The 16,401-nt window shown below is 36.6% G+C and overlaps 1 non-coding gene across 1 annotated transcript; it reads right to left on the bottom strand.

Annotated features, from left to right (window-relative positions):
• Positions 1–11,762: 11,762 nt before the first annotated feature.
• LOC121224052 (small nucleolar RNA R71) lies at positions 11,763–11,869 on the bottom strand. Its single transcript, XR_005921515.1, has one exon. It is a non-coding gene; the product is annotated as a small nucleolar RNA R71 (small nucleolar RNA).
• Between the last annotated feature and the right edge of the window lie 4,532 nt (positions 11,870–16,401).

Here is a 16,401-nt window from a genome sequence, read left to right on the forward strand (position 1 = left end):
TGTAAACCAGAAGGTAGTAAAGGGGAGTGCAATAGTGGATTTCCTAGCTAGTAGAGCACTAGAGGATTACGAGCCTTTAAATTTCAATTTTCCAAATATGGATCTGATGTATGTTGCAACCACTGAAAAAGGTACTCCAAGAGAATATCCTTGGAAATTAAATTTTGGCGGCACCTCAAACGCCATAGGTAACGGAATTAGGGCAGTCCTAGTATCCCCAGATGGAGATCATTATCCTTTCACTAGTAAACTTGGTTTTGATTGCACAAATAACATGGCAGAATATGAGGCATGCATCATGGGTATCCGTGTAGCTATAGAATACAATATCAAGGTACTAGAGGTATATGGGGACTCTACATTAGTTATCTATCAACTCAAAGGTGAATGGGAGACGAGAGATCCCAAGTTGATTGATTATTAAAAGCTAGTTCTCAAGTTAATTAAGGAGTTTGATGAAATCACCTTCTGCTACCTCCCATGAGATGAAAATTAGATGGCTGATGCCTTGGCTACCTTAGCTTCCATGGTCAAAGTGAACAAATAAGAGGATATAAAACCTATCCAGATGAGCATTTATGAGGCCCTGGCCCATTGTTACAACATCCAGGAAGAAGAAAGAGATGATCGCCCTTGGTACCATGACATAGTGCAATATGTAAAGAATCGTGAATACCCTGAGCAGACAACCGAGAATGATAACAAGACTCTAAGAAGGCTAGCCAATGAGTACGTCCTAGATGGAGTGATCCTATACAAAAGAAGAAAATACCAAGTGTTGCTAAGGTGTGTAGATGTTGTTGAGGCCAAGAAAATCCTAGAAAAAGTCCATGAGGGTATTTGCGGAACACATGCTAATGGTTTTACAATGGCCAGGCAAATCATGATATTCAGATATTATTAGTCTACTATGGAAGGGGATTGTATTAATTACGCCAAGGGTTTTCATAAATGCCAAATTTATGGATACAAAATTCATGTGCCTCATTCACCTCTTCATGTTATGACTTCTCCATGGCCCTTCTCTATGTGGGGTATGGATGTCAATGGGCAGATCTTGCCAGAAGCTTCCAATGGGCATCGATTCATCTTTGTGGTCATTGATTACTTCACCAAATGGGTAGAAGCCACTTCTTATGCCAATGTCACAAAGTTAGCAGTTAGCAAATTCTTAAAGAAAGAGATCATATGTCGGTATGGAATGTTAGAAAAGATCATATTTGGCAATGCATTAAATTTGAACAACAGCACGATAGCAGAGGTCTGTAGTTAATTCAAGATCAAACATCACAACTCGTCACCATATCACCCAAAAATGAATGGTGTAGTGGAGGAAACCAATAAGAACATTATGAAGATCGTGGGGAAAATGACAGAGACTTATAAAGATTGGCATGAGAAGTTACCATTTACCCTTTATGCTTATCGAACATCTATCTGAACCTCCATTGGGGCAACACCTTTCTCATTGCTTTATGGAATAGAGGCAATCTTTCCCATTGAAGTCGAGATTCCTTCTCTCTAAGTTTTATCAAAGTTGAAGTTAGACGAAGCAGAATGAATCCAATCTTGATATGATCAGTTAAACTTGATCAAAGAGAAGAGGTTCAAAGCTATCTATCATGGACAGGTGTATAAAAAATGAATGATGCGAGTTTATGACAAAAAGGTTCACCCTATAGAATTCCATAGGGGGACCTAGTGTTGAAAATGATCCTTCTCATACAAAAGGACTTTAGAGGAAAATGGATGCCGAATAGGGAAGAACCTTTTGTGGTAAAAAGGCCTTTTTCTGGAGGAGCATTGATTTTAACTTAGATGGATGACAGAGATTTGCCCAACCCTATGAAAACTCGCAAAGGGCGTCTTAAGACCAAAGGAGTTTTGAGTTGAAAACCCAAAAAGGGGGCTGAAATTTTGACTAAATAATGGGCATGTAATAGTCGCTTCCCCTCAAAGGTAGCAAGGAAGAGAAACTTTACACCTTAGGGCATCGATAGAGTACTCTAGGTCTCCCAAACACATGTCAGGCTTAGATTTTCCCTTAGCAAGTTTGCTCGGAGAAGCTTATACTGCGATATCTAGGGCACTTGGCTTCATTTTTACCCACTTTTTTGTTTTAGCAATGTTTGCCAATTTGATTAATCTTTTCATTAAGAGCTTTTCCCCCAATAAATTTTAGTCTTGTCCATTGTTACGACCTTGTCGAAGCATTTTTGCATTGAAATAATGATGGAGAGACTAACAATATTAAAGTAAAAAGATTTTTGCATATCGTTCTGATATATTTCTAAATAGTACAGAGACCTGAAATAGGACCACTAGTTAGAACTAACCAAATTTAAAGGTTGGAAATATCTTAGAACGAATAGTCCAAATTGTGATTACCTCTTCAGGTTTCCTGTCAAAGATACTAGACCTGAACAAGAAGGCATGGTAACACATCAGTGATAGAACCTTGACGAACAATGAGCAATGTCAACCTAAGCACTAAAAAGGGGATCATTCTCAAAAATGACATTCTGCATTCATACAAATGGCATTCATATACATCTAGTTAGGAGCATTTGATTCATTCTGATCATAACATCCTAATCACTTGACATAAAATATAGGCCTATGAAATGGATTCTACAGGTTCTGTTCCACTAGAGACCGGTGTAACAGATCAGTGAAACCACAAATCCTATACCCCTGAAGTTACAGTAGGTCGGATTGAATCTACCATAGCGAATCTTATCTCCTTGAAGTTGCAGCAGAGCAAAATGAAGATACAAATCCTATACCCTTGAAGTTGTATTGGGTCGGCTTGAAACTACAACAACAAATCTTATCTCCTTGAAGTTGCAATGGAGTAAGATGAAACTGTAACACTAAATCCTACCTTTCTAAAGTTATAGTGAAGTAGATACAGTGAAGTAGAGTAACCAATGAATTGAAAAATGGGTTACTAGAAAAAGAGAAGCACCAGAGAAATCAAGATGCAGCGGGACCAGACAAAATTGGTCCTCTTTTAAAGTCTTTGCTCCATTCCCGTTAAACGACAATGAGCAAAGAGGGGCAGCTGTAAAGGCCCAATTTTATTCGACCCAAACAAATAAAATAAAAAACCAAGAAAAACAAACAAAAAAAATAAAGTCCATTAACATTCCAAATTACAAGCCCATGACTCAATCTGCTAACCTAAACTCTAAAGCTCAATAACCCAACAACCCAAAAGCCCCGAACCTGAAAACTAAATAGGAAACCCTAGAATCCTAAAGCCATCTACATCATAGCCTCCGCCACATCCGTAAATGTGTTGCCCAAGATCTGCCTTTTCACCGAAATGGAAAAGGCGTGGCTCCCCATCGCCGTTTACTTCGCCCTTTGCCACCACCACCTGCAAAAAGGGAAAGAAGACAAAAAGCAAAGGACAGAAAGTAGAAGTAGAGAAATAGTGAACAAGCAAAAAAGAGAAAAATATATATATTTGTATTTTGATTCAGCTATAAAAGCCAAACAAAACCCTCTGTATTTTTGGACACACAAGAAATCGAATTCAAAAAAAGCAACAAGTTTAAAAGAAAGGTAGTTCATTTTATCTATTTTTGTTTCTTGAAAAATATAAATAAAAAAAGAAAATTATTTCTTACTTGTGTTGCTTTGTTCTTCGCCGTGGGAAGCCGAGGCCACTGTCTCCAATGAAAGACAGCTTCGTTTGGGTTTCGTCGGGCGAGGAAATAAGGGTGACCCTTCAAAAAAATAAAGAAACCAAAAGGTTTTGTAAAAATATCTTTAGGGTCTGGTTGTTTTACTTCGGATCTAACATCAGATCCATCCTCGGAGAAGTTAGGGGGTTCGAAGGGATTTTTTTTAACAAAAAATTTTTGGCCACCGGAGATGACGATTGTCGTTGCTGATGACTAATGGCCACAATGGGGTTACGACAGCCCTGTGGTCAAAGACAGGGATGGCTTCAGAGAAAAAAAAAGAAAGAACATAAATTTTTTTAAATGGTCTAGAAATGATTTTTTAAAATATTTTTTTTACTTACATAGGGTCACCTAAACGACGCCGTTTCGTCCTAGCCCTAAATGCCCTAAAATGACTTCATTTTGAGGGCTGACCCGATGACCCGATCTGGATGCCCTGGGATCTACGTGTTTTTGTAGTAGGGGTCTAATTGCTGTCCTAGTCCTTCCGCCATTAAGCGCCTTTCAATATGGTCCTAATTCTGTTTTTTTTCTTTTTTTTAAAAAAAATCACGCCACTTAACTTTGAATTCTTTCATTTTAGTCCCTAGACTATCGACCCTTCGGGAATGACGTGTACTAGGTTCGGGTTATTTGCCCTTTTGGTCCCTACACTTTATTGCATTTTTAATCTAACCCTTTATTTAGTGTTTTATTTATTTATGCCCTAAAATTTTGTTATGGTTTCAATTTAATCCCCTATTCATTTAATCCCACCCCTTGACTTTTTGTTATTTAATTTCCAGCATTTATAATTTATGCTATTTACATTTTTTCCCATGAATTTCTCGATTATTTTATGTTGGTCTTTTATTTTTATTATTGATACTATTAATACTTAAGTGATAACCATTGTTAATTAATATTATTTTCTGTTAAAATTGGCTCAAAAATCAACATTTTTTGAACATAATTATATTATTAACATAAATTTTTATATTATTTGACCATTATTATCCTTATTATATTGTAATATTAATCGAATAATTTTTTTATTATTTTATTTATTTTTATTTCTTATTATTGTATTCATCATATTATTGTCATTTGATTTTATTATTTATGTTGTTATTTTGTCAATATCATAATTTTTCTATCACAATGTATTGAAAATATTTTTGCATACAATTATCTGTTTTCCTACGCAAACGTACAAAGAATGACTTAAGATCGAGGCAGTATCCTTTATTTGTGGAATTCGAGGGGTCATGCTCCTAACTTATGGAGTATGACTTTCTCCTTGTACCGAAGTAATCAAATATCCTTTTTAAAATGAAAACACATAAGATTTAGGCAATGATCAAATGGCGATTATTCTTGTTTTGGGGGATTCGAGACATCGTGCCCTAACTTATGGGGTATGATATTTCCTTCTCGATTAGCTGGAAATAAGGCTTTTCTCCATAAAATTTAATTTAATTAACAATAGTTTAATCAAGTCATGCAAAAAGGGGATCGTATTTTAAATTTTCCTTGAATTCTCAATTCTCGACACTAAGACATCAAGTAATCAACTAGGTACCAATTTTGGGCGTTATGAGGGTGCTAATCCTTCCTCATCGTAACCGACTCTCGAACCCACTTCTTAGATTTTGTAGACCAAAAATTATCATTTTAGTAAATTTAACAATTTTATTAAAATGATTAAGTTTCAAGGTAATCCAATCACACCTAATAAAAAGGATTCGTGACTACTCCATTTTCATTTTAAAATAAAAAGTTGATTTCCAAAAATGGGTTTTGACGGCAGATATTTGTCAATAACATTCTTTATTAAGGGGTAAGAAATTCTACATAGTATTTTTTTAAGTATCGAGCGTTCAAGGTTTGTGGGAGGACAGCACCCTCTATTTTGGTAAGCTCTATACCCTATTTTCTGCACGATTCTATAGGGTCCCTCCCAATTGAGGGCTAACGTTCCATGTGTGCTACCTTGTTTTCGATTGTACTTGGAACTATTTATTTTTAACTCTGGAATTGTAGTATCGAGCCACCTGTTGAGCGCGGGATATATTCCTAACCTCTGCTGCTTCTTTGACTTCATCAATTAGATCTAGGCCGAGTCTCAAGGCCTCTTGGTTGGCATCTTCATCAAAATGTGTTGTTCTATGTGATCGTAAGCTAATCTTATCAAGAATTACTACCTCTGCACCATAAACAAGAGAGAATATTGTCTCCCTTGTCGTTTATAAGGTGAAGTTCGTAAAGCCCACATAATTCTTGATAGTTCCTCTAACCAAGCACCCTAGCCTCATCCACCTTCTTTTTTTGGGCTATTAAAATCTTTTTGTTCATTGCCTCAACTTGACCGTTTGTTTGTGGGATTTTGACAAACTCTTGAATTTTCCTTGCAAAAATTCTTGAATTTTTCTTGAAACTCTATGCCATTCTCCATTATGATTAAGTGTAGTATGCCAAATTTGCACACGATTGATTTTTCAAAGGAAAGATTACATTTGTCTCTCTGTAATGGTTGCTAAAGCTTCAACTTCGATCCACTTAGTGAAATAGTCTATAGTTACCATTATAAACTTCTTCTAAGCCGTGGCTATTGGGAACGAACCGAGGATATCAATTCCCTAAGTCAGAAATGGCGAAGGACTCGACATGGTCTATAAAGGCTCTACTGGTTGCCATTGTACCTGAGCATATCTCTGGTAAGAGTCGCAAGTTCGCACCAAACGGTGAGCATCCTTCTGTACCGTCGACCGGTGAGCATCCCTGCTTGAAGACTTTTTGTGTCAGTAACCTTACACCCAAGTGATCACCACAAATACCTTCATTAATCTCTTGCATCACATATTCAGCCTCAGAAGGTGTTAGGCATCGCAGCAGCGGATGTGAGTACCCCTTTTCTATACAGGACACCCTCTACAAGGGTATACCTATTAGTTGTATGACAAAATAAACTATTTTAATTAATTATATAATTGAATGATTAGATAACTTAATTTCATTTTACTTAACCTTCTATCTCATCAGTTTGTAGCTAATTTGAGCATGCATAATGTGTAATACTGGCATACCTCACAGCTCTACGCCATAACTTTGCCAGCTCCTTCCTATCCATATGAATTTTCTTTCCCTGTAACGTGCAAATTATTGGAGTCATCCACGTCTCTTCTTGATCCAAGCTAAGAACCTGTAGGGTGTTGTAGCTTGGAGTGTCTTTGTAGTCTAACAAAATTTTTCCTCTTTGTTCGATGAAAATCGAGGACACCAGCTTAGATAAAGCATTTGCACGCGTGTTATCCTTCCTTGAAAATTGCTTCACTTACTCCTTTTCGAATTCTGCCATTCATTTGTGCTCCTTAATCTCACCTCATTTGTTTAAAATTGCTTCATTTGTGCTCCTTCACCTTATTTTCACCATTCATTTGTTTTGCCACCAATTAGGAGTCCATATGTATGACAAGGTCTCTCACCCCAAACTGGTGAGCTAATTGTAATCCTGCAATTAGAGCTTCATATTCTGTCGTATTTTTGGATGTTTGAAAACAGAAAGATAGCCCATATTTTTGTTCATTCTCACTAGGATCAACTAAGACTACTCCTGCTGCTAATCTCATCTTTGTTGTGGAACCATTAATGTAGACTAACTATGTTTTCAAGTCATCAGTCGCGTTTATATCCTCCTGAGGTGAACTAACTACTATGTTGCATGCAACAGATGGAAAAATAGATCTTAGAGTATAGTATAAGTTTACCACAAATTATCACAAAGATAGTGAATTATATTATTGATGGTCATTAGCATTTACAGGAGATTACAAATATCCAATTTATGTAATTTTGTAAAATACTCATGGCACAGTATCTCAAGTTATAAATTATGTTACTTTTTGCGTTAATAGGCCTCTCAAAAGAGAATTCAACTATAAAATCGGCTAATATCTTTCCCTTTATTATCATCTTCGATGCATACTCTACACCAAACTCAGCTAACTCAATGCTCGACTTTGTCATCCTTCCTGATTTGTCAGCTTTGGACAATATATATTTTATGGGTTGACTTGTCATGATTACAACAGGACGGGCTTAGAAATAAGGACATAGCCTGTGAGCTGTGACAATGAGAGCAAAAATAAGTTTTTTAATCTTCGAGACTTGAGCTCGCCATATTATAGCATCTTACTAACATAGTACACTGAGAACTCGTGAACACCTTCTACTCTAACCAAGAAAACTACAACTATTTCCTCCGAGATAGCCAGATACAAGTAGAGGGTTTCTCCCACTTGCGATGACTTCAGAAGTTGTGGGGAGGTGAGGTACAAATTAAGTTTTTCAAAGGCTGGTTGGTATTCTTTAGTCCATGAAAAGGAAGTTCTCAAATCTTTGAAAAAGGAGAGCCACTTGTCTACCATCTTGGAGATGAACTTGTTAAGTGTCATTATCCTTCCCGTGAGGTGTTGAATATCCTTAATTTTTTACGGAAGAGACATTTTTAGAATAGCACGAATCTTTTCTAGGTTCGCTTCTAACCCTCTCATTGAGATCACAAAACCCAAGAATCTACCTGCTCACACGCCAAAAGCACACTTCTCAAGGTTCAACTTCATGTTGTGGGCCCTCAAATTAGCGAACGCCTCTGAAAAGTTTTATACATGCTCCTCCATAGTTACCCGTTTCACCAACATATCATCAACATAGAATTCGACAACACATCTTATATGTTCCCTAAAAATTCTGTTTACCAGCCTCTGATAGGTTGCTCTCGCATTCTTTAGGCCAAAAGGCATGGCCTGATAATAGAACAACCCCTCGTCAGTGATGAAATTTGTTTTCTCTAAGTCACCTTGGACCATTAAGATCTAATTGTAATCGAAAAAGGAATCCATAAAACTCATGAACCTGTTGATATGATTTTCCGAGTCTTAGGATAGTTCGAAAAATTTCTTGTTTTGAAGGATCTCTTGAATAGGTTCAAAGGTTGGTGGAAACCACAACCTGTAGCACTTAAATATTTTACGGGACTGAAGTTATAATCGAACTCGACCCGTTTAAATTTAACAAACACTAGAACCTTGGTATAATAAAGATGTCACACTTCGGGGTGGTAAATGAAGTGATAAGTCAAAGGGTTGAATGCCACAAACTCAAAAGTTTGATAAGTTTGGTAAGTTCACTCAAGAACCTTGGAGAGAAAATTCTCACAATATCATTTTATATTAAAAAAAGATGTCCTCGAAAATGTCCCTTTTATATAGTTTCTATAGGCCCTTAAAATAGCCATTCAAATGCCGGCATAAAATGAATTCACACTAGCATAAACACATTCACGCCTAACTCTTAAGTTGTTCACACTAAAACATCAATGTGTTCACACTCCATAAAGTAAATTGGTTCATGCTTAATGTTTGGTGCATGCTTGGTCGAATAAATGTGATGTCTCTTCACTTTGGCATTCATTTATGCTTAGCTAGGAAGTATTCATCTAATAAAATGTAGGTCAGCCCTTTAATTTCCAAAAATACCCCCTTAGCAGAATGGATTTTGCATGGCTCATTGGAAACACAAAAATATACACACTTTTTAATGCCCTTTTTAACTCAAATTCATGCAGTTTCGGTAAAATTCTTGTCAAAAATATATAACAATTATAAAATAATAAATTGCACTCAAATTATGAACATGTTGAATTTTAATTAATTTTATATTAAATTTTGATTATTTTTGACAGATTTGCACAAAAGGCAAAAAATGGCTTGGCAGACACTACTAAAAGCGCAAAACCGAGAAGCAATTTTGAAGCATCAAGGTGAATTAATTTTAAATTTAATCCAATTTAATTGTGTTAAATAAATTATTGTTAATTAATTATTAAAAGAGGCCCAGTTAAGCTGAACCGGTCCAACCAAGCAATGGGCAGCCCAAAACTGTCCCACATGCTGACCCAATCAGCTTGTTTGGCAGATAATTTGGCATGCAAAATGTCCTTTGAAGACTCTTTCAGTTTGCCTTCAAACCCCTCCACTATTCATGCCTTTCAAGATTTGCCCCTACCTAAAAATAGCATGTTTAAAATATTCAAACATGCCACATGTGTGGCTGGCCATGGGGGGAGTCTTTGGCTGATGGTTTTTGCTATTTTTAGCAACCTTCTCAACCTATAAATACCCCCATTGGTTGCTCACTTCAAACACATCTCAAACCTATTCATTTCTTCACTTCTCTCTCACTTTGCTCTCTTCATTCCCTTCCATTGTTCTTCATTTTCTTCCCCTATTCCTTTATCGATTTCACCTCTTGAAAAAGAGTCCTTCAACCACCATTTCAAGTAGCATTCAAGTGTTCATGGAAGCCTCAGTTCAATAAGAACAAGTGGAGAAGGAGGAGCGGAGCAAACTAGTCAAGCCTCAGAGAAACACCAGATTTGATTCTTGTTCCTTATCCTTTTATTTTTATTGTTGTTGTTATGAACATGTCTATGAATATTTGTGATGTTGATATGTTTAGTTTAATTAATATGACTTAAATTTAATTCGTGTTAGGTTGATTGCATTTCATCTACCTGAGATATTAAATTTGTGTTTGTGTTATTACAGGCCTTGGAAAGATGTTTGATTAGGTAAAACCATGACTAAGTTATTCTTCCATTACAATTGTAAGGTAAGTAATGAATTAATTATTTAAACGGATTGAAATTGTAATTAATTGACACAATACTTAATCAGTGCATGTTTAATCATCTAAGGTATCTGAAGGTTAAATTAGCAATGGTATCTAACGATACCTTAGCCTTGCATAACTTGCAATATTATTGTGATTAAACTATTTCAAGGTAGAAATACATTGTTACCTCACGTAATCTTTTATGTGCTTATGAGATTGAATTAATTGTTTGAATTGACATAGAAATATGTACAAGAGATTATTTTAATTTCATAGGTATATATGTGCATTAACACATTTGCTTTTTAATTTTATTTAATCGGTTGAATTGACATAGAGATATAGTCAAGAGATAAATGGATTTTGGTAGGTAAGTATGTTCATAAGTTAGCAAATTATCGAGTTGTCGTGAATTTATTTGTAACAATATAAACATGAGTTTAATAATTCTAAGGTAAGAAATGTAATTAATCTAGCACAATTATGTCATCTTGATTAAAATAATCTTTTGAAATTGTGCATTGGAATTTTTATTTTATTTTTATTTATTTTACTTAGTTAAAATCCTAGTTTTTAATCACCTCCTCAAATCAAAATATTTTTCTTCACCGAAGTGTTTTTAAAATTGCATTCATAAATAATTCTTTTCACAATCCCTGTGGGTACAATAACTCGGCATTTACTTGTCACTTTATTACTTGTTGCCATTGTGTACACTTGCACATTTTCATTGTTCCATGTTTTTGGCCCCATTGCTGAGGGACTATTTTAAAGTCATTATTTGTGAATTTGTTAATTTTGCATTTTGGTTTATTTTTATATTCAATTTAAAATTAATTATTTTTTCTGTGTTTGTTTCAAGTGTTTATGAGTATTGATCGAATTATCGAGTTACTCCCCATGGGCCCTGAGATTGAAAGAACTTTTCGACAGTGGAGAAGACAAGCAAGTCAAAGAATGACTGAAGAGATGAACTTCAAAAATCCGAATCAAGGAAGTGGAGCAAACCCTGCCCAAAATCCTATCCTTATTGCTAATGATAGGGATAGAGCTCTAAGACAGTATGCCTTGCCAGTGTTTCATGATCTTAATCTGGGTATTAGGAGACCTGAAATCGAGGCACAATAGTTTGAACTGAAGCCAGTCATGCTCTAGATGCTTCAGGCAATGGGCCAATTCAGTGGAATGCCTATCGAAGATCCTCATATTCACTTAAGATTGTTCATGAAGATGAGCGATACTTTCAACTTAGCCGGAGTACCTGAAGATACACTATGATTAAAGTTGTTCCCATATTCGCTAAGGGACAGAGCTCGAGCCTAGTTGAACTCATTGCCATCGAATTCAATTTACACATGGCAAGAGTTAGCAGAAAGATTCCTCATGAAGTATTTTCCACCTAGCAAGAATGCTAAGTTGAGGGATGAGTTCACTGCTTTCCAACAAATGGATGATGAGTCCTTGTATGAAGCATGGGAAAGGTATAAAGAATTATTACAGAAATTCCCTCATCACGGATTCCCACATTGCATCCAACTTGAGATGTTTTATAACGGTCTTAATGTCCACACGAGGATGGTAGTGGACGCTTCTGCTAATAGTGCTCTCCTTTCTAAGTCTTATAATGAGGCTTATGAAATCATTGAGAGGATTGCCAGCAAAAATTATCAATGGCCAACCAATCGAGCAGCGTCAAGAAGACGAGCCGCTGGAATACATGAAATAGATGCTCTCACTTCACTTGCATCTCAGGTATCCTCAATATCCTCAATGCTTACAAATTTTATCATTAATGGGTTTAATAGTTTTGCAGCTCAACCACCAAACGAATTTGAAAATGTAGCTTGTGTCTATTGTGGGGAAGGACATTTGTTCGAAGAATGTCCGTCGAACCCAGAATCTGTGTATTACATGGGTAACTAGAACCAAAATCGTGGAAGGTAAGGACTTCAATCCAATTCCTATAACCCATCGTGGCGAAACCACCTTAATATCTCCTAGAGTAACCAAGGGGATGAACCCAATAACACATACGCCTAACCTAGACCGACCCAGCCACCTATTTTTACCCAATAAGTTTAAAAACCTCAAGTTGAACCATCCAATGGCTTAGAAAACTTGTTTAAGGCATACATAGCTAAGAATGATGCCTTAATCCAAAGCCAAGTAGCTACGTTGAAAAACCTAGAAAACCAAATGGGCTAACTTACAACTGAACTCAGAAACCGACCATAATTTATTTTACCTAGTGATTCGGAGAATCCGATGAATCCACGGAAGGACCATTGTAAAGCATTAACACTGAAGAACGGAAAGACATTAGAGCCCAACACCGTCGAAGTTTAAAAAGAGCCAGCTGATGCTCAAGACTTGGAGGAAGTTCAACTGAGTGCTGAAATTTTAGTTTCACCTGAACCAGAATCTGCAAAATCTAATAAGGTAAGTTTTGAACCAGTTAATTCTGATAAACTAACTACTTTGTTAGATGCAGAATTACCACAGAAGATGAATCAACCAGTTCCAGTAAAGAAGCCTCCACCACCCTACCTTCAAAGACTTCAGAAGTAGAAGCAGGAAGTTCAATTCAAGAAGTTCCTAGACATACTCAAGCAACTTGAAAAAATGTTGAACTACGTCAAATTCATGAAGGATATCCTGTCAAAAAAATGAAGACTTGGAGAATTTGAGATGGTAGCCTTGATAAAGGAATGCAGTGCATATCTTCAAGACAAACTATCCCAAAAGTTGAAGGATCCTAGATGTTTTACCATACCTTACAACATTGGAGCAACATATTATGATAAGGCACTATGTGATTTAGGTGTGAGTATCAACTTGATGCCCATGTAAATATTTAGGAAGTTAGGGATAGGTGAAGTTAGACCTACTACAGTTACGCTTCAATTAGCAGATCGATCCTTAGCACATCTAGAAGGAAAACTAGAGGACGTATTGGTACGTGTAGACAAATTTATTTTTCTTGCTGACTTTGTTATTCTAGACTTTAAAGTAGACAAATAACTGTCAATCATCCTAGGAAGTTAGGGATAGGTGAAGTTAGACCTACTACAGTTACGCTTCAATTAGCAGATCGATCCTTAGCACATCTAGAAGAAAAACTAGAGGACGTATTGGTACGTGTAGACAAATTTATTTCTCTTATTGACTTTGTTATTCTAGACTTTGAAGCAGACAAATAAGTATCAATCATCCTAGGAAGGCATTTCCTAGCAACTGGAATGACACTTATTGATGTGTAGAAGGGTGAGCTTACTATGCGTGTTCAGGATGACCAAGTAACATTTTAATGTTTTTAACTCTGTGCGATTTCCTAACAAAATTGATGATTGTTCTATAGTGCTCAATTTAGAGGAATTAATCATGGAAAAGGAACTCAACTATGTTGAGGACCCATTAAAGAAAGTTTTGACATTACACCCTCCAAGTGATGAAGAGGAGGATGAATACTTAACTTTGCTAGAAGCTAATCAAAGGGGATTTAATCAACAATTCTACTTTGAATCTTTAGAGAATAGGGATTATGCCCAACCAAAAGTGACAATCGATGAGCCACATAAATTAGAACTGAAGGTACTTCCCTCACATTTAAAATATGTTTATTTAGGTAACGCTTCTACTTTGTCTATGATTCTTTCAACAGAATTAACCATTGAGCAAGAAGAGAAACTCATCCTAATATTGAAACAATTTAAGAAGGCTATCGGATGGACCATAGCCGCTATTCGTGGCATTAGTTTGTCTGTATGCATGCACAAGATCATCTTGAAAGCTAGCGAAAAAGGGACGATTGATGGAAAACGAAGACTGAACCCCATCATAAAGGACATGGTAAAGAAAGAAATCATCAAGTGGTTAGATGCAGGTATAATTTACCCCATCTCAGATAGTTCATGGGTAAGTCTGATCTAGCGCGTGCCAAAGAAAAGAGGTATTTCGATCATTGAAAATAAGAATAACGAGGTGATACCGACTAGAATGGTTATGGGATGGAGAATTTGCATCATTACTGAAAGTTGAACAAGGCGACTAGGAAAGATCACTTTCCTTTGTCGTTTTCGAACCAGATGCTAGATAGACTCGTAGGGCAAGACTATTACTATTTTCTCGATGGATACTCGGGGTATAATCAAATTACAGTAGCACTAGAAGATCAACACAAGACAACATTCACCTACCCGTACATATTCAGAGATACATATGATGATTGCCTAGCCAATCTAGCCAAGGTACTAAGGTGATAAGAAGAAACAAACCTCGTACTCTACTAGGAAAAGTGTCATTTCATGGTACGAGAAGGTATTGTTTAGGGCATCAGATAACGAGACATGGAATCGAGGTAGATAAAGTAAAGGTAGACATTATTGAGAAACTCCCACCTCCAACATCTGTAAAGAGTGTTAGGAGTTTTTTGGGCCACGTCGGTTTCTATCGAAGATTTATCAAAGACTTCTCCAAAATTGCTAAACCCTTATGAAAATTATTGGAGAAGAACACGACGTTCAAATTTGATGAGGAGTGCTTAAGAGCTTTTAAAGATTTGAAGATTCAGTTAGTTTCGGCACCCATAATTGTCACACCAGATTGGGTTTGCCATTTGAATTGGTGTGTTACGCAAGTGACTTCGCGATTGGAGCTGTCATGGGCCAGTGAAGATATAAAGTTTTTCATCCCATCTACTACTCAATTCAGACTCTGACAGGAGCTCAACTAAATTATACGGTAATAGAGAAAGAGTTGCTATTGTGTTTGCTTTCGACAAGTTTTGATCATATCTTGTAGGTACCAAAGTGACTGTCTAAACAGACCATTCGATAATTAAGTATTTACTTGCCAAGAAAGATGCTAAGCTGAAACTGATCTGATGGGTACTTCTACTTCAAGAATTCAATCTAGAAATTCAAGATCGAAAGGAAGTAGAAAACCAAGTAGCAGACCACTTGTCTAGATTAGAGCCGCAAGAAGGGAATTCTCCACTTATACCCATTCAGGAGTCATTTCCAAATGAACACATATTGAAGGTAAATCATGTCCATAATACCCCTTGGTTTGCTGATATTGCTAACTATTTAGCTTGTGGTTTGATGCCGATTGATAAGATGTATCATCAAAGGAAAAAGTTTCTTCACGATGTGAAATACTATTTTTGGGAAGAACCATACTTGTTTAAAAAGTGTGCAGATCAATTGATCAAGAGATGCGTGGTAGAAGATGAAGTACATAAGATTCTATATCATTGCCACTCAGCTCTGATTGGGGGACACTCCGGAGGTACACGTACTGTGGCCAAAGTATTGCAAGTCGAATTCTTTCGGCCAACACTATTCAAAGACGCATATGCTTATGTAAAGAGTTATGATCGATGTTAAAGGGTTGGAAACGTCACCAACAGAAATGAGATGTCCCAAAAAAACATCATTGACATAGAATTATTCGATGTTTGGGGTATTGACTTTCTCAATCCTTTCCCTCCACCTTTTGGTCACAAGTACATATTGGTAGCAGTAGACTACATGTCTAAGTGGGTTGAGGCTGAGACATATCTGACGAATCATGCTAAGGTTGTGATGAAGTTTTTGCAGAAGCATGTGTTCACAAGGTTTGGAACCCTGAGAGCTATCATCAGTGATGAAGAGTCCCATTTTGTGAACAGATGATTGAAATGGTTACTCGACAAACATGGAGTGAAGCACAAGGTTACCACAGCTTACTATTCGCAGACGAATGGGCAAGCAGAACTGGCAAACAAAGAGATTAAAGGCATACTCGAAAAGGTAGTTTGCCCGAACTGATGAGATTGGTCAAAAATATTAGACAATGCTTTATGGGCCTACAGGACAACATACAAGACACCTTTCGAGAATGTCACCCTATAGGTTGGTTTTTGGGAAAGCCTGTCATTTGCCCTTGGAGTTAGAGCACAAAGCTTACTGAGCTTTCCAGCAACTCAACTTGGATCTTAAGCTTGTTAAAGAGAAACAGATGCTTCAACTAAACGAGTTAGAAGAATTCCAAATGTTCTCATACGAGAATG

The sequence above is a fragment of the Gossypium hirsutum genome, chromosome D11 (assembly GCF_007990345.1).
Source record: "Gossypium hirsutum isolate 1008001.06 chromosome D11, Gossypium_hirsutum_v2.1, whole genome shotgun sequence".
Classification (NCBI taxonomy): domain Eukaryota; kingdom Viridiplantae; phylum Streptophyta; class Magnoliopsida; order Malvales; family Malvaceae; genus Gossypium; species Gossypium hirsutum.